A 17,827-nucleotide genomic window follows, 5' to 3' on the forward strand; every position below is an offset into this window, starting at 1 on the left:
TAAAGAAACTATTTGCATAACAAATAAAGTCAACTAGGAAGCTAAAATGAGAGTTAAATGTTGACTAGTTACATGGTACAAAACAAAGGAGGGAGATTGATACAGCTATCCTAAAATTATTATTTTTCCTTGTGATATTTTATAGGTACATCCTGGACTGTACTGATGAATGACAACACAAACCACATGTAACAAGATGACTTTGAATACTTAGGACGGTACTTAGGATGGATCAATTTGGAGCAAATGGAAGATGACTTTTTTTCTTTTAAAGAGGATAAAAGAGCTATTTCTGTACTGAGCAGCAAAGACAGACAAGTTTTTAAAGCACATTTTACTAGGATTATGTCAATTGCCATTTTTATTTTGCAATTCATATTAAAAACGCATGAAAAAGTAGCACAAAAACAAGTTATATGAGATTATGTTATGGGCACACAGTATTTTTCAGGCCAAATCATGCTTATTTCCCAAGCCAGAAAACGTTATTTTAAATAAGAAGCTAGGATAAAAATACCTATTGCCCGCTGTTCTCACACTAGGGAATCACATTCCGGAAGGCAGGCACAAAACAAGGTGAAAGTGGCTGCAACAGAACTGAAAAAGCTCTAGCTATGCAACAGAGAAGGGGAACAGGGGAGTGCTGAGAGCTGCCCCTCCTCTCCCTCATTTCTGGCTCCGGGGTCTCTGTCAAGAAGTGGGGCAAAAATCTCAGCAGTCATAGCTGACTCCCACTCCTGTCCCTGAGCCGGTGATCCCATCACTCTCTCTTCCCCTGCACACTCCCTGGTCCCAGACACACTTCCCCATGGGGCGCCCCATAAATGGAGGACAACTGCATACTCAAATGGGTTGGAGAACTATTGCAGTCATGAAACAAGTTTTTCTTGGGTGGATGACAGGCTCTAATCTCTGAAGGAACAACTTGGCCTATCGTGCCATTATTTTATTATAAGCAGCTTAACCCTTGTGATGTATCAACACGTTTGAAATGTAGATTTTCACTCTAAAAATCCATATATATAGAGAGAGGGATGCAAACTTGCTCTGTCACAGAAAAGGATTCAGTTTCATGTAATCAATTAATTTACTTTTAAACAAAGCGAGTGTCTCCTGAAAATCCAAATTTGAACCAATTCTGAGTCTAAAAGGATTCTCAGTGTTCCAGCTCAGTAGCTAAAACTTCTTCTCATGTATTTTGTCAAATGGAATACACGACACACATTAGCAGATGAAAAAAATATGGATCTTCGATATTTAGTACCAACTGCCTACAAAAAGTCACAATAGGTCAATCAGCAACTATGAAGAAAACTAAGTTTCCAAACACAGAATCATAGAATGGTTTGGGTCAGAAGGGACCTTTAAAGATCATCCAGGTCCAACCTAGATGATCACTAGACCAGGTTGCCCAAAGCCCCATCCAACCTGGCCTTGAACACTTCCAGGGAGGGGGCATCCACAACTTCTCTGGGCAACATGTTCCAGTGCCTCACCATCCTCATCATAAAAAATGTCTTCCTTATGTCCAATCTAAACCTACCCTCTGTCAATTTAAAACCGTTGTTCCTTGTCCTGTCACTACAGGCTCTAGTAAAAAGTCTGTATTGGGTCTGGCTGAGATGGAGTTAATTCTCCCCACAGCAGCCCTCATGGTGCTGTGCTGCGTATTGGTAGCTAGCAAGGTGTTGATAACACACCAGTGTTTTGGCTGCTACTGAGCAGTGCTGGCACACATCAAGGCTGTCTCTCCAACATTTCTACCCCCCTCCATCAGCAGTAGGCTGTGGGTGGGCAAGATCTTGGGAGGGGACACAGCCGGGACAGCTGACCCAAACTGACCAAAGGGAGATTCCATACCATATGATGTCTGCTCAGCAATAAGAAGCTGAGAGATAGGGGGAGGAAGTGGGGGCATTCGTTTTTTACGACGTTTGTCTTCCGGGAGCAACCGCTACGCTACGCGTACTGAAGCCCTGCTTCCCGGGAAGTGGCCAGACATAGCCTGCTGATGAGAAGTAGAGAATAATCTTTTGGTTTTGCTTTGCTTCCACGTGCAGCCTTTTGCTGTGTTAAACTGCCTTTATCTTGACCCATGAGTTTGGGGTTGGTTTTTTTTTTCCATTTTATTTTTCTCCCCTCCCTGTCCTGCTGAGGGGGGGAGGGATAGAGCGGCTTGGTGGACACCTGGCATCCAGCCACAAGGTTAAACCACCACAGTCTTCCTCCATCTTTCTTATAAGCCCCCTTTAATTATTGAAAGGCCGCAATAAGGTCTTTTCCTTTCTTCTGCTTTTTGCTTCTGAGCTTCTTCACGACAAAGACATTTTCTTGAGCATTTTTTCTGAATTCTCTTTCTCCTTCAAGATTTCTTCTTTTTCTTGATGCTCTGGGGACCCCCAGAGCTGGATGCAGTAATCCAGGTGAGGTCTCACGAGAGCAGAGTAGATATAGTGAAACAGTTCAATTTTAATTTTGAAAATTCTATTTCCAGAGAAAGATTATATTTACTAAGCAAATGAGAATGACGCTAAGGAAATTCAGGCTTGAGTTTTTAAAACCATGGTTACAGAAATTCTATCCAAATGTCTTAACTACTACGAAGGTGCTTGGATATTCAATACATTTTCTAAGGCATTTCTAAATCTCAAAAGAATATTCCCCTTTAAGTGGTAATTTTTCACACTGTGTCAACACAAAGTAACTGAAAATTCCTGCTTTCTCTAAATTGTACTTTTCTATATACACACACATCCATATTGCCTGCAAAGCTCTGGTACCCTACAAACATATTAAAATAACTGGATCTTTATTTTTTATGTGAATGCAGGTATTTCTTTTACACTATCATTCGTTGCAATAAAAACAGATTACAGAAGTGTTATAAGCACATATACTGTATGCTCATGATACAAAATAACAGCCCCCCCAACAAACAGTATCAATCACTACAGTAGCTAGACAATGTACAAATTTTATCTCCTCTTCCTTTTCCATGCAAACATTTCAACATGTGTGGGTAGCATACTGTTTTTCCAAATACAGGATTTCAGAAAACCCAGAGGTATATAAACCTTTGTGCTCTACCCTACTACCCTACTAGTAAACTACAAAATATTTCAATAAAGTCAAATTAAACACAGAAAATTCAGAATCAAGTATGAGATCATATAAACAAATTATTACAAGGCATACTCAGAAAGGCCAAGATGAAGTTTCACATGGGAGTTTTTGAGGGCCTAACAGATCTTTGTTCACTATACATGCTTTTTTTTCCTTTTTTTAAAATGTAAAACAAATATAATTTGTTCAAATTTTAAGTGCACTAGAATTCACTTTATCTCCTAGTCTGCTCTAGGCTCCATGGAACTATTTCAAGCTTGTCATGATCCAACTCATCACATACTATGTTTTACCTACACAAAACAATATATACTTCACACACTAATTCAACTAACACACCTGGGCCCGAATAACAGTGTTTCTTTGAGGGGACATAATTTAAAAGAACTAGACGTTCCAGGCAAAAAAAGGAAAAAACATACCTTTTTTTGCATATAAAGAGGTAAAAAATTAAATTTTTAAAAAATTAAATTTTTAGAAACTGGTCCTGTGACAATTTTATGCCACAAAGTAGAACTGAAATGTGTTTTGTCTGAAAGGAAAAGATTACACCAAGTTTTAAAGGTTTTGTAAGATAGCTGCTAATGCTTCCAAAATTTGTATGGATGGGAGAAAGTCTTTTGTGATTAAAGTAAGACTAATCAATGGCTCCATTACACGTATGCACACCCTTGTATTGAGCTAGATAACCTTCATAGGATCATAGGATCATAGGATATCCTCAGCTGGAAGGCACCCATGAGAATCACCGAGTTCAACTCCTGGCTCCACACAGGACCAGCCAAATCAGAGCATATGACTGAGAGTGTTATCCAGACGCTTCTTGAACTCAGTCAAGCTTGGTGCTGTGACCACTTCCCTGGGAAGCCTGTTCCAGTGCCCGACCACCCTCTCCGTGAAGAACCTTTTCCTAATATCCAACCTATACCTCCCCCGTCACAGCTTCATTGCGTTCCCTCGGGTTCTATCGCTGGTCACCAGAGGGAGGAGATCAGCGCCTGCCCCTTCACTCCCCCTCATGAGGACGTTGTAGGCCGTAATGAGGTGGGTGGGGATGAAGCAGAGACACGTAGCACGAAAGCGATCAAAAGGTACTTCAGGCCCTTAGGACAGTCACTGAAGGATTCAGGAGTGCAGGTAATATTCTCCTCCCTCCTTCCAGTTGAGGGCAGCAATGTTGGGAGGAACAGGCGGATGCAGTCCATAAACGCATGGCTCCGTGGCTGGTGTCAACACCACAACTTTGGGTTCTTTGACAATGGGATGGCCTACACGGCACCAGGCCTGATGAACCCTGATGGGATTCATCTCTCTCAAAGGGGGAAGAGGATCTTTGCCCAGGAACTAGCGGGGCTCATTGACAGAGCTTTACACTAGGCTCGAAGGGGGAGGGGGATAACATCAGGCTTCCCAGCGACATGTTGTGGGGTGATGTGCCCAGGTTGGAGGGACGGGGCGCTGGCAAGGGCCCTCGGCCTACTGCTCAGAGACGTGCTGGATGCACTACAGCACGCTCAAAGCCTAGAGGAGATGAGCCGGGGGCTCCGGATGCAACGGGAACCAACGGGGAAACACTGGGAAGATACATCAAAAGAATTCCAGCCATCCCAGCCAGTAAGTCGGCCTCATCGGGGGCACAACTGAAAGGCCTCTATGTGAACGCATGGAGCATGGGGAATAAACAAGAGGAGCTGGAGACGTGTGTGTGCCTGCAAGGCTATGACCTTATTGGCATTACAGAGACGTGGTGGGATGGCTCCTATGAAGGAGTGTTGGGATGGAAGGGTACAGGCTCTTTAGGAAGGACAGGGAGGGCAGATGAGGAGGGGGCATCGCCCTCTATGTCAATGACCAGCTGGAGTGCATGGAGCTCCACCTGGGGATGGATGAGGAGCTGACCAAGAGCCTATGGGTCAGGATTAAAGGGAGGGCTGGGGCAGGGGACATCATAGTGGGGGTCTGCTACAGGCCACCTGACCAGGGGGACCGAGCAGATGAAGCCCTATGTTGGGTTTGTGTGGCAAGGTTTTGGTAGCGGGGGGGCTACAGGGGTGGCTTCTGTGAGAAGTTGCTAGAAGCTTCCCCTGTGTCTGACAGAGCCAATGCCAGCTGGCTCCAAGACAGACCTGCCGCTGGCCAAGGCCGAGCCAATCAGCGCCTCTGTGTGTATTGGGTCTGGCTGAGATGGAGTTAATTCTCCCCACAGCAGCCCTCGTGGTGCTGTGCTGTGTATTGGTAGCTAGCAAGATGTTGATAACACACCAGTGTTTTGGCTGCTACTGAGCAGTGCCAGAACACATCAAGGCTGTCTTTCCAACATTTCTTTTTCCCCAGCAGCAGGCTGGGGGTGGGCAAGATCTTGGGAGGGGACACAGCCGGGACAGCTGACCCAAACTGACCAAAAGGATATTCCATACCATATGACGTCTGCTCAGAAATAAGAAACTGAGAATGGCTAATATTCAAGGGTCACCTCCTCCAAGCTCAGGAGCGATGCATCCCAACAAAGAGGAAGTGAAGCAGAAACACCAAGAGGCCCCCCGTGGATGAACAAGGAGCTCCTGGGCAAAGTCAAACACAAAAAGGAAGCCTACAGAGGGTGGAAGCAAGGGCAGGTAGCCTGGGAGGAATACAGAGAAACTGTCCGAGCAGCTAGGGATCAGGTTAGGAAAGCCAAAGCCCTGATAGAAATTAGTCTGGCCAGGGGTGTCAAGGAGAACAAGAAAAGCTTCTACAGGTATGTCGGTGATAAAAGGAGGACGAGGGAAAATGTGGGTCCCCTCCAGAATGAAACGGGTGACCTGGTTACCCAGTAGATGGAGAAGGCTGAGGTACTCAACGACTTTCAGGTCACAGAAGGCAAAGGCAGGGACTGGGAGAATGCAGAATTGCCCACTGTAGGAGAAGATCAGGTTCGAGAATATCTAAGGAACCTGAAGGTGCACGAGTCCATGGGACCTGATGAGATGCATCCGCGGGTCCTGAGGGAACCGGCAGATGAAGTGGCCAGGCCACTCTCCATCATATTTGAGAAGTCCTGGCAGTCCGGCGAAGTTCCCGCCGACTGGAAAAGGGGAAACATAACCCCCATTTTTAAGAAGGGTAAAAAGGAAGACCTGGGGAACTACAGGCCGGTCAGTCTCACCTCTGTGCCTGGCAAGATCATGGAGCAGACCCTTCTGGAGACTATGCTCGGGCACATGGAAAATAAGGAGGTGATTGGTGACAGCCAACATGGCTTCACTAGGGGCAAATCGTGCCTGACAAATTTGGTGGCCTTATATGATGGGGTTACAGCGTCAGTGGATAAGGGAAGGGCAACTGACGTCATCTACCTGGACTTGTGGAAGGCATTTGACGTTGTCCCGCACAACATCCTTGTCTCTAAATTGGAGGGACATGGATTCGATGGATGGACCACTAGGTGGATAAGGAATTGGCTGGACGGTCGCACTCAAAGAGTTGTGGTCAACGGCTCAATGTCCAAGTGGAGACCAGTGACGAGTGGCATTCCTCAGGGACCGGCACTGTTCAACATCTTTGTCGGCGACACGGACAACGGGATTGAGTACACCCTCAGCAAGTTTGCCGACGACACCAAGCTGTGTGGTGTGGTCGACACGCTGGAGGGAAGGGATGCCATCCAGAGGGACCTTGACAGGCTGGAGAGGTGGGCCTGTGCGAACCGCATGAAGGTCAACAAGGCCAAGTGCAAGGTCCTGCACGTGGGTCAGGGCACAATCCCAAGCACAACTATAGGCTGGGCGGAGAATGGATTGAAAGCAGCCCTGAGGAGAAGGACTTGGGGATGTTGATTGATGAGAAGCTCAACATGAGCCGGCAGTGTGCGCTTGCAGCTGTCCTGGTTTCAGCTGAGAGGATTGATTTTTCTTCATAGTAGCTAGTGTGGGGATATGTTTTGGATTTGTGCTGAAAACAGCATTGATAATATAGAGATGTTTTTGTTCTATGGACCTGTTGTTGAGCAGTGTTTACGTGGGGCCAAGGACTTTTCTGCTTCTCACACCGCCCCGCCAGCGGGATGGCTGGGGGTGCACAAGAAGTTGGGAGGGGACACAGCCAGGACAGCTGACCCCAACTGACCGAAGGGATATTCCATACCATATGATGTCATGCTCAGTTTATAAGGAGCTTGGGGGAAGAGGAAGGAAGGAAGGGGGGGTGGCAGCGTTTGTCTTCCCAAGTTACCGTTACGCATGATGGAGCTCTGCTTTCCTGGATATGGCTGAACACCTGCCTGCCAATGGGAAGTAGTGAATGAATTCCTTGTCTTGCTTTGCTTGCGTGCGCGGCTTTTGCTTTACTTCTTAAACTGTCTTTATCTCAACCCATGAGCTTTCTCACTTTCACCCTTCCGATTCTCTCTCCCATCCCACTGTGGGGGGGAGTAAGTGAGCGGCTGTGTGGTACTTAGTTGCTGGCTGAGGTTAAACCACGACACGCTGCCCCCGGAAACACGAGCAGTACCATTTTAAGAGTACTGCATGTTTTTTAAAATCTCTGCAATTGTTTCAGTATACTAACAGTGCAAAAAACCGTTTCCCAAACTTTCCACAATTCTGTAGTTAATGTTATAAAAGAGATACACAATCATTTACTGTCTAATCGAAAATCTTTTCCCCCCCACACTCAACTAACCTTGGATGGATTGAATGGCATCCCTAAATATGAAGAGCCTCTGAATCCACAGCGATTCAAATTTGAGCCTGGAAATGGAAGAAAAATAAAGAGTCAACTAATTTGATTTGCTGAAACATTCATTATAAACCATAATTCTCCAGTCAAGATCAAAACCTGTTAGTTCAACACCATTCGCAGTATTACCAACATTTGTATGTGTCCTTTCAGTATATTCCCAACCTCAGCTTGTTATCATTATGAAAAGGAAAAAAAAAAAAATTAAAATAAAAAAACCCCAAAGAAAACCACAAGCAAACTGGGTCCTGGTGTAATGACAAAGCAACCCATTTTTTATTTGGTGGAAATATATTGTTCATACCAGCATACAATTGTCTTCCACGCTCTCAAAAATCTTTAAAAAATTACTCCCCTGGAAAAGTCCTCAGAGTTAAACAGATTTTTTTTCTCCTCTCTAGATTCCTGCCTGGTAATACTATCTGTTCCTAAATAGAATTGTTTTAAAATACTTTGCAACATGTACAAGGACAAACAATTTACAGTTTTAAGCTAGTACTGATTTAACTTGATACAGTCAGAATGGAATACTTAAAACAACATGAAAGACAATTTTTTAATAGAGCTATTCCTCTCCCACCTAAAATTCAGGTACAAAACCATTTTACCAATCAAACATTTCTTTCAGCGATTCAGATGTGACTTGTTTTAAATGTGTCATGGTATCTGAGCATGTAGTACAGAGAAGCGTGTACCGCATACTGTCTAGAGCTAAGTACAGGTTTCCAGGGCTCAAATCTGCTTCTGCACTGCAAAACCTCAACAGCTTTGCTCCTCAGCATCCAAAGGTAAAAGCCTAATGAGTGCTCGAATTCATCAGCACCAGGGTGTTCTTAAATTCTCTCCCCCTCCCCCCAACTTCAGCCTCAAATCTAAAAATCCTCATGGAAATTAGGGAAATTTGCACCAGACTAAGTGAAGGAAAATAGTTATAATGTTGAAAGCCCTAAAAAAGATCACTAAGCAATGTGGTACATCAATTGTAGTGTAATTTATCAATACATTAACTTCTAACTTTAAATACATTCTGCATATATGCAACATCTAAATTTGAAGTACTTCAACTCATACAAGCTTCTATGTAATTACAGTGTGCAATTCCTCTATCAGACAAGTCTTTGAATCTAACTTCCATGGAGTGAACTATCATTTAACAGAAGAAAACACCTGCAATTCTCCATTTCCTCCAACATCCACCTTTCAACCAACATTTCTTTTTTAATGACAAGTGTAATGAAGTCAGTTCGTCATGCGTTAAAAACCGCTATCTTATAGTCATACCAACAAAGTGAAAAAGGCTCAAAGAAGGGGACCTCAGCTGAATTCATACCAGCGTAAACAGTCTCAAGTATGGTGGTGACTCGCCATAGGGCAGTTTTCCCCAGCACATGTTGGAGCAGCTGTCCCTGCTAGGGTAGAGGCTTCAATGCAGGTGGAGCTTCAGATGGCAGATGCAGCTCTCCAAGCCCTAGGCTGCAGAACTGAAGAGGAGCCAGATGTGCCTTCAAGCAAAGGATCTGGGCCACCTTTTGATACTTGGACAGTATCAAAAGCTACTACAGAGCTCTGGGGACAGTAGTCAGGGGCATGGGGGCCCAGGTGGTGGTGTTCTCCTCTATCCTGCCAGTAAGGGGAAAGGGTGTGTGGAGCAGGGCACTGATAATGCAGGTAAATAGTTGGCTGCAGAGCTGGTGTTGGCAACAGGGTTTTGGATTCTATGACCATGGGACCCTGTTTGCAGATCAATGTCTGCTTGGGAGAGATAGGATCCGCCTCACTAAGCACGGCAAAGCTATTTTCACCAACAGGAGGGCTGACCTCATAAGGAGGGCTTTAAACTAAGAATGATGGGGGAAGGAGAGTAACCAACAGCCCTGTGAGGGAGTGATGGACAGGGTTGATGAGCAAGGGGCCTGGGGTGATGTGACAGGAAGGGATCACAAAATCATCAAAATGGGGCTTAAGCAGAGTCACCTCCAGCATTTGCATGTAAGCAAGGAAGTGCCTACAAGGCACCGTTATGGAGAAATCCTCAAAACCCTTTCTAGGAAGTCAACGTGCTGGGGTGCCTCTCTGAAGTGCCTGTACACTAACATATGCAGTATGGGAATAAACATAAGGAGTTAAGAGATCTGTGTGCAGCTGCAGGGCTACGATCTTGTTGGGATCACAGAGACATGGTGGGATGGCTCCTATGACTGGAGTGCTGCAATGGAGGGATACAGGCTCTTTAGGAAGGACAGGCTGGGAAGAGGAGGGGGAGCTGCCCTTTATGTGAAGAGAGCAGTTGGAGTGCATGGAGCTCTGCCTGGGGATGGATGAGGAGACACCTGAGAGCTCATGGGTAAGGATTAAAGAGCAGACCAATATGGGTGGCATTGTAGTGGGTGTCCGATATAGGCCACTTGACCAGGAAGAACAAGCAGATGAGGCCCTCTGCAGACAGACAGGAGCAGCCTCACTTTCACAGGCCCTGGTCCTCAGAGGGGACTTCAACCACCTTGATATCTGCTGGAGGAACAACACAGCAGGACATAAGCAATCCAGGAGCTTCCTGGAGGGCATTGATGACATCTTCCTGACCCAAGTGACAGAGAAGTCAACGAGGAGAGGTGCTCTGCTGGACCTCATACTCACCAACAACGAGGGGCTCATTGGGGATGTGAAGGTTGAAGGCAGCCTTGGCTGCAGTGACCATGAGATGCTAGAGTTCAGGATTCTGAGGAGAAGGAGCAGGGTGAAAAGCAATCTCACAACCCTGGACTTCAGGAGAGCGGACTTTGCCCTCTTCAAAGATCTGCTTGGAAGAGTCCCATGGGATAAGGCCCTGGAGGGAAGAGGGGCCCAAGAATGCTGGTTAATATTCAAGGGTCACCATCCCAATAAATACGGTCAGGCAAAAATGCCAGGAGGCCTGTGTGGATGAACAGGGAGCTCCTGGGCAAACTCAAACACAAAAAGGAAGCATACAGAGGGTGGAAGCAAGGACCGGTAACCTGGGAGGAATACAGAAACATTGTCCAAGCATCAGAAAAACTGGAGAGGGACTGTTTACAAGGGCAAGCAGTGACAGGACAAGGGGTAATGGCTTTAAACTAGAAGAGGGTAGATTTAGATTAGATATAAGGAAAAAATTCTTCACTGTGAGGATGGTGAGACACTGGAACAGGTTGCCCAGAGAAGTTGTGGATGCCACCTCCCTGGAAGTATTCAAGGCCAGGTTGGATGGGGCTTTGGGCAACCTGGTCTAGTGGAAGGTGTCTCTGCCCATGGCAGGGGGGTTGGAACTAGATGATCTTTAAGGTCCCTTCCAACCTAAACCATTCTATGATTCTATGATCCAGGGATTAGGTTAGGAAAGCCAAAGCCCACCTGGAGTTAAATCTGGCGAGTGATGCCAAGGGCAACAAGAAGAGCTTCTATAAGTACATGGGAAACAAAAGGAAGATTAGGGAAAATGTGGGCCCACTGCTGAATGAGGCGGGGCACCTGGTGACACAGGGCATGGAAAAGGCCGAGGTACTGAATGCCGCCTTTGCCTCAGGCTTTACTAGCAAGACCAGCCTTCAGGAATCCCAGGTCCCAGAGACCAGGGGAAAAGGCAGGAGCAAGGAAGACATACCCTTGGTGGAAGAGGATCAGATCAGGGAATATTTAAGCAAACTGGACATAATAAGTCCATGGGCCCTGACAGGATGCACCCATGAGTGCTGAGGGAGCTGGCTGATGTAATCACGAGGCCACTCTCGATAATCTTTGATCAATCATGGTGACTGGGAGGGGTGTCCAAAGACTGGAGGAAAGCAAATGTCCCTCCTACCTTCAAAAAGAGCAAGAAGGAGGGCCCAGGGAACTACAGGTCAGTCAGCCTTACCTCAATCCCTGGGAAGGTGATGGAGTAGCTAATTCTGGAAACCATGGAAGTCTAGTTGGAAGCTAGCAACTAGTGGTGTACCCCGGGGTCAATACTGGGTCCAATCCTGTTTAACATCTTCATTAATGATCTGACCGATGGGGCAGTGTACCCTCAGCAAGTTTGCTGATGACACAAAACTGAGAGGAGCGGCTGAGATGCCAGAGGGTCGTGCTGCCATCCAGAGGAACCTCAACAGGCTAGAGAAATGGGCTGACAGGAACCTCATGCAGTTCAACAAGGGGAAGTGCCAAGTCCTGCATCTGGGGAGGAACAACCTGTGACGGATGCACTCCTCTTGTTTGAACTAACTGAACTTTGGTCCAGGCAGATGCTCGGCAAGTAGGCCTAACCGAAGTTAATCCTATTGTGTGAGGCTATCAGTGAGAACTCAGCACCAAACCCCCAAAAAATGGTTTGGCTGGAGATTGGGCTGATAAGCTGCATTAACACAGCAGAAAATCTGACTATGAATCAACCACTTTACACTATAAATATCTGCAGCCATCAGGGTCCATTGAGCTCTCCCTCCATAGCAGCTGGCTGTGTGGTGATCTCCCCTTGAGTAGGGATGCCTCTCGAGGTTACCCCTTGAGGCTGAGAGATCCCTTGCCTGACACCAGACATCGATGGGTTGGTAAGTGACATTTTTCGCATGCATGTAACATTTAAGATACATATAGTAAGCTTAAGCGATAATCTTTGTATCCCATACTAACTTTAAGTGTAGTGAATTGTAGAGTATTGACCGCCGATCCATCTGTACTTATTAAATATTTTACATACCTAAATTTACTGATTAAAACCTAATAAACTAACTGCTAGCGACACAACCCCAGGTACCAATGTGTTTCTTATGTTCCTCTTTGTCTTTTTTCTCTGTATTTCTTCTCTTTTCTTTCACCTCATCCTCTTTGCCCTCTGGCTTTTCTTGAAGATTTCTTTTCAGTCTTGGATCCTGCTTACTAGTTTCAGGTGCTTTTGTGCTTTCACATTCCTGGGTTTGTTGCCAGCTGGTCGAGGGAGGTGATCCTTCCCCTCTACTCAGCACTGGTGAGGCCACACCTGGAGTACTGCATCCAGTTCTGGGCTCCCCAGTACAAGAGAGACATGGACATAATGGAGAGAGACCAGCACAGGGCCATGAAGATGATTAAGGCACCAGAGCATTTCTCCTATGAGGGAAGGCTGAGATTGCTGGGACTGTTTAGCCTAGAGAAGAGAAAGTTCAGGGGGAATCTCATCAATGTGTGCAAATACCTGAAGGGAGGGTGCAAAGAAGATGGAGCTAGACTCTTTTCAGTTGTGTCCAGTGACAGGACACGAGGCAATGGGCACAATTTAATCTGTGTTCAGCCATCTCCAGGAAAGCAGGGCTCTATCATGCGTTTGGGAAGACAAATGCCATCACTCCGACCGCCGCCGCTGCCCCTCAGTCCTTCCTCTTCTCCAAACCCCTTATAAGCTGAGCATGACATCATATGGTATGGAATATCCCTTTGGTCAGCTGACCCCAGCTGTCCTGGCTGTGTCCCCTCCCAACTTCTTGTGCACCCCCAGCCATTCCGCTGGCGGGGCGGCGTGAGAAACAGAAAAGGCCTTGACTCTGTGTAAGCACCGCTCAACAGCAACATGTCTATATAACAAAAACGTCTCTCTCTCATCAACACTGTTTCCAGCAGAAATCCAAAACATAGCCCCATACTAGCTACTATGAAGAAAATTAACCCTATCTCAGCTGAAACCAGGACATTATCCACCCCTTATTCCATATCATTTACGTCATGCTCAGGTCCCACAGTATCCAATACATCCTCATTAACCACCACCACCCTTCTCATTCTTTGATATAATGCAATATGTTGATATCATTCCCTTAGTCTATGGACCACCCTTGTAAAATGTCCATAAAATGTCCACAAATGTCCATAAAATGTCTATTGAGTTCATTTAGCCCATGACTTTGGGCTCTATCTGTTATGATGGTCACTCAGGACAGGAGAGGTGGTGTGATGCGTGGAGTTACTGGACACCAAAGCCAGCTCAAGTTGGGTCCACTGCTGCACTCACACTGCTTCTTGTAAGGCATGTCCTCCATTGGTTCAGGTGGTTCCTGCTACAGTAATTCCTATAACATGCAACTCAAATCCCGGGTTACAACAATTTAAAGGTATTTCCATTACAATCTCCACCCCTGGTCCCTTTGGGCCAGACCATCAGGTTTAACATTGCAATGAATCCCACTGGGAGTGGGGAGTGAGCGAGCGGCTGTGCGGTGCTTAGCCGCCGGCTAGGGCTAAACCACGACAGTCCTTTTTGGCGCCCAAGGTGGAGCTCGAAGGGTTCGAGATAACGACAGATTTGATTGAAATGTGCTAGACTGAGTTTATAGCTGTTATTGCTGTTTAGCTATTAATTGGCAGGCTCCTGTGCTTGCCATGGGGCTTGCTTGCCTTACTGTATAGTAGGGTCTAGTGGCTCGTTAGTGGCTGCTTTTTGCTTTCGCTGCTTGCTGTAGTGCTGTACTGCTTATCATTTTACTCTGCTGTGCCTGGGAACATTTTGATAACAGCAATGGCAATGTGCCTGGGCTGGCAGATGGCCAGGGCATCACTGCTGTTTCTGTGCTGCTGTACTGGACAGGCTGGAACTCCTGTGTGCACTTGAGTCAAAGGGACTGTGGCCTGTGGATGAGTCCACGTGGGAGCAGGACACCCTGAAGTGTCTGTGGCCGTGGATAAGCCCATGCCAGAGCAGGTATATCTTGAAGCGTCTGTGGCCGTGGTTATGTGTGTGCCACAGCAGTTATACCTCTGAAGGGATTGTAGCCCAAGGGTAGGCCCATGCTGGATAAGGTACACTTTGAAGTATCTGTGGCTGTGGATAAGTCCATGCTGCAGTAGGTACACCTTGAAGCATCAGTGGCTATGCATGAGGTAATGCTGGAGCACTGTGGTGGGTTGACCCTGGCTGGAGGCCAGGTGCCCACCAGAGCCGCTCTATCACTCCTCCTCCTCAACTGGACGGGGGAGAGAAAACATAACGAAAGGCTCGTGGGTCGAGATAAGGACAGGAAGATATCGTTCACCAATTACCGTCACGGGCAAAACAGACTCGACTCAGAAAAAAATTCATCTAAGTTCTTACCAAGCAAATCAGAGTAGGATGATGAGAAATAAAACCAAATCTTAAAACACCTCCCCCCACCCCTCCCATCTTCCCGGGCTTAACTTCACTCCCGAATTCTCTACCTACTCCCCCCCAGCGGCACAGGGGGACAGGGAATGGGGGTTACGGTCAGTTTATCACGCATTGTCTCTGCTGCTCCTTCCTCCTCAGGGGGAGAACTCCTCACACTCTTCCCCTGCTCCAGTGTGGGGTCCCTCTTACAGGAGACAGTCCTCCATGAACTTCACCAACGTGAGTCCTTCCCACAGGCTACAGTTCTTCACGAACTGCTCCAGCATGGGTCTCTCCCACGGGGTGCAGGCCTCCAGGACCAGACTGCGCCAGCGTGGGTCCCTTCTACGGGGGTCACAAGTCCTACCAGCAAACCTGCTCTGGCGTGGGCTCCTCTCTCCACGGGTCCACAGGTCCTGCCAGGAGCTTGCTCCAGTGCAGGCTCTCCTTCAGGGCACATCCACCTGCTGTGACGTGGGATCCTCCACAGGCTGCAGGTGGATAACTGCTCCACCTTTAACCTCCATGGGCTGCAGGGGGACAGCCTGCCTCACCATGGTCTTCACCACAGGCTGCAGGGGGATCTTTGCTCCGGTGCCTGGACCACCTCCTCCCCCTCCTTCTGCACTGACCTTGGTGTCTGCAGAGTTTCTCACATCTTCTCACTCCTCTCTCTGGCTGCAAAAGCTACCGCTAGGGTTTGTTTTTTTTTTTTTCTTTCTTAAATATGTTATCACAGAGGCGCTACCAGCGTCACTGATTGGCTTGGCCTTGGCCAGCGGTGGGTCCGTCTTGGAGCTGGCTGGCATTAGCTCTATTGGACATAGGGGAAGCTTCTAGTAGCTTCTTGCAGAAACCACCCCTGTAGCCCCCTCGCTACCAAAACCTTGCCACCCAAATCCAATACAAGCACCTCAAAGCATGTGGCCATGGGATAAGCCCATGACACCATCTCAAATAGTCTTAAAAGGAAGACTCTCATTTAATCACAAGGTGTGATTTCACTGTGATTTAGCTACCTGGATACAAATCCCAGTATAAACGTTTATTTCGATTAAAGAAGTGATTCATTCTGGGTAAGTGTCAACTGATTCACAGAATAAAAAAAGCCTTATCCTAAAGAGTTTCCACCTTTGTTGTGGTTTTTTTTCAACATTTAAAATTTATTTCAACAATGTTTAAAAGACGTGTAGATGTGGCACTTAGGGACATGGTTTAGTGGTGGACTTGGCAGTGTTAGGTTTACAATTAGATTCGATGATCTTAAAGGTCTTTTCCAACCTAAATGATTCTATGATTCTAATACAACTACAGTGACTTCAGAATCTCATTCAAATCTGGTTTACACTAGGCTGTATCAATTCAAATTAACCTATGGCTCCCTGATTTCTACAAAGTTGGGCCTAGAGAGAAACATCAAAGTAAGATTTTATATACAGTCCTGTTAGTGTGCTTCAGTCATGTTCTGGACAAAGTCAAGACAGCTATCTAGATGTGCTGGTTTTGGTTGGGATAGAGTTAATATTTTCTTCATAGTAGCTAGTATGGGGCTATGTTTTGGATTTCTGACGGAAACTGTTGATAACACAGGGATGTTTTAGTTATTGCTGAGCAGTGCTTACACAGAGTCAAGGCCTTTTCTGCTTCTCACACCACCCCACCAGCGAGTAGGCTAGGGGTGCACACGAAGCTGGGAGGGGACACAGCTGGGACAGCTGACCCCAACTGACCAAAGGGATGTTCAATACCATATGACATGCTCCACATATAAAGCTGAGGGAAGAAGGAGGAAGGGGGGGGGGGGGGCACGTTCGGAGTGATAGCGTTTGTCTTCCCAAGTAACCATTATGCATGATGGAGCCCTGCTTTCCTGGAGATGGTTGAACACCTGCCTGCCGATGGGAAGTGGTGAATGAATTCCTTGTCTTGCTTTGCTTGCGCATGTGGCTTTTGCTTTACTTATTAACTTGCCTTTATCTCAACCCACGAGTTTTCTCACTTTCACTCTTCTGATTCTCTCCCCCATCCCGCTATGGGGGTGTGAGCGAGAGGCTGCATGCTGCTTAGCTGCCGGCTGGGGCAAAACCACGACAGTTCTTTTCGGAGCAGTGTGTCCTGGCAGAAAAGGCCTTAACTCTCTGTTAGCACTGCTCAACAATAACAAAACCATCTCTATATTATCAACACTGTTTTCAGCACAAATCCAAAACATAGCCACCATGAAGGAAATTAACTGTATCCCAACCAAAACCAGCACACTAGAGAAGGCTTATTTTGCAATGGTAGAAAACTGGTTTAGAATCTGAGTGGTTTTAACCAGCAGAATTTCCCCATGGACACAAACTGAACACATAAGTTCAACTAATTTGGCTTTAAAAAATAATAAGAAAAAAAAAAAAACCCTAAATTGATACCACTGTATCATCTAAAACTCTTAGTTCAGCTTTCACTCCTTGTTAGTTCTTGGCATCTTTGCTGACAGTTTAAGGAAGGAGATAATGGTCTTTTATCATATAGATACTGAAAAAATGAATTAGATGCATTACATGTATCATCATAAAGCCCTCGGCTGGGAAGAGATCTTCAACCTGCAGAGGAGCACTGCAGAATGGGTCTTTCACTGCCCATTTCCCAAGAGGTTCAAAGCATCCAAACTGAAAAAGCTGTTTAAGCATTTCCAAGAGAATATTCCAACGCAGACTTCAAGCCACCCGGATGGCTAGAAATGAACTCCCCGCAGACCCTGCTCTGTGACCTCTTATCAGATGACAAGGGAGCTATACCTAAACTGCATTAAAATATTAACTTTATTTTACACAGACCAAAGACTGACATACAGAAAATACTCTCAACAGCCTGAATAAACAAATCCACACCACTTCTAAGAGAGAATAA

At 46.3% G+C, this 17,827-nt stretch overlaps 1 pseudogene; it reads right to left on the minus strand.

Moving 5' to 3' along the window:
* LOC142599182 (geranylgeranyl transferase type-1 subunit beta-like) overlaps positions 1–17,827 on the minus strand; it is an 84,571-nt pseudogene that overhangs the window by 16,516 nt on the left and 50,228 nt on the right.

The sequence above is a fragment of the Balearica regulorum genome, chromosome W (genome assembly GCF_011004875.1).
Source record: "Balearica regulorum gibbericeps isolate bBalReg1 chromosome W, bBalReg1.pri, whole genome shotgun sequence".
Taxonomy (NCBI): domain Eukaryota; kingdom Metazoa; phylum Chordata; class Aves; order Gruiformes; family Gruidae; genus Balearica; species Balearica regulorum.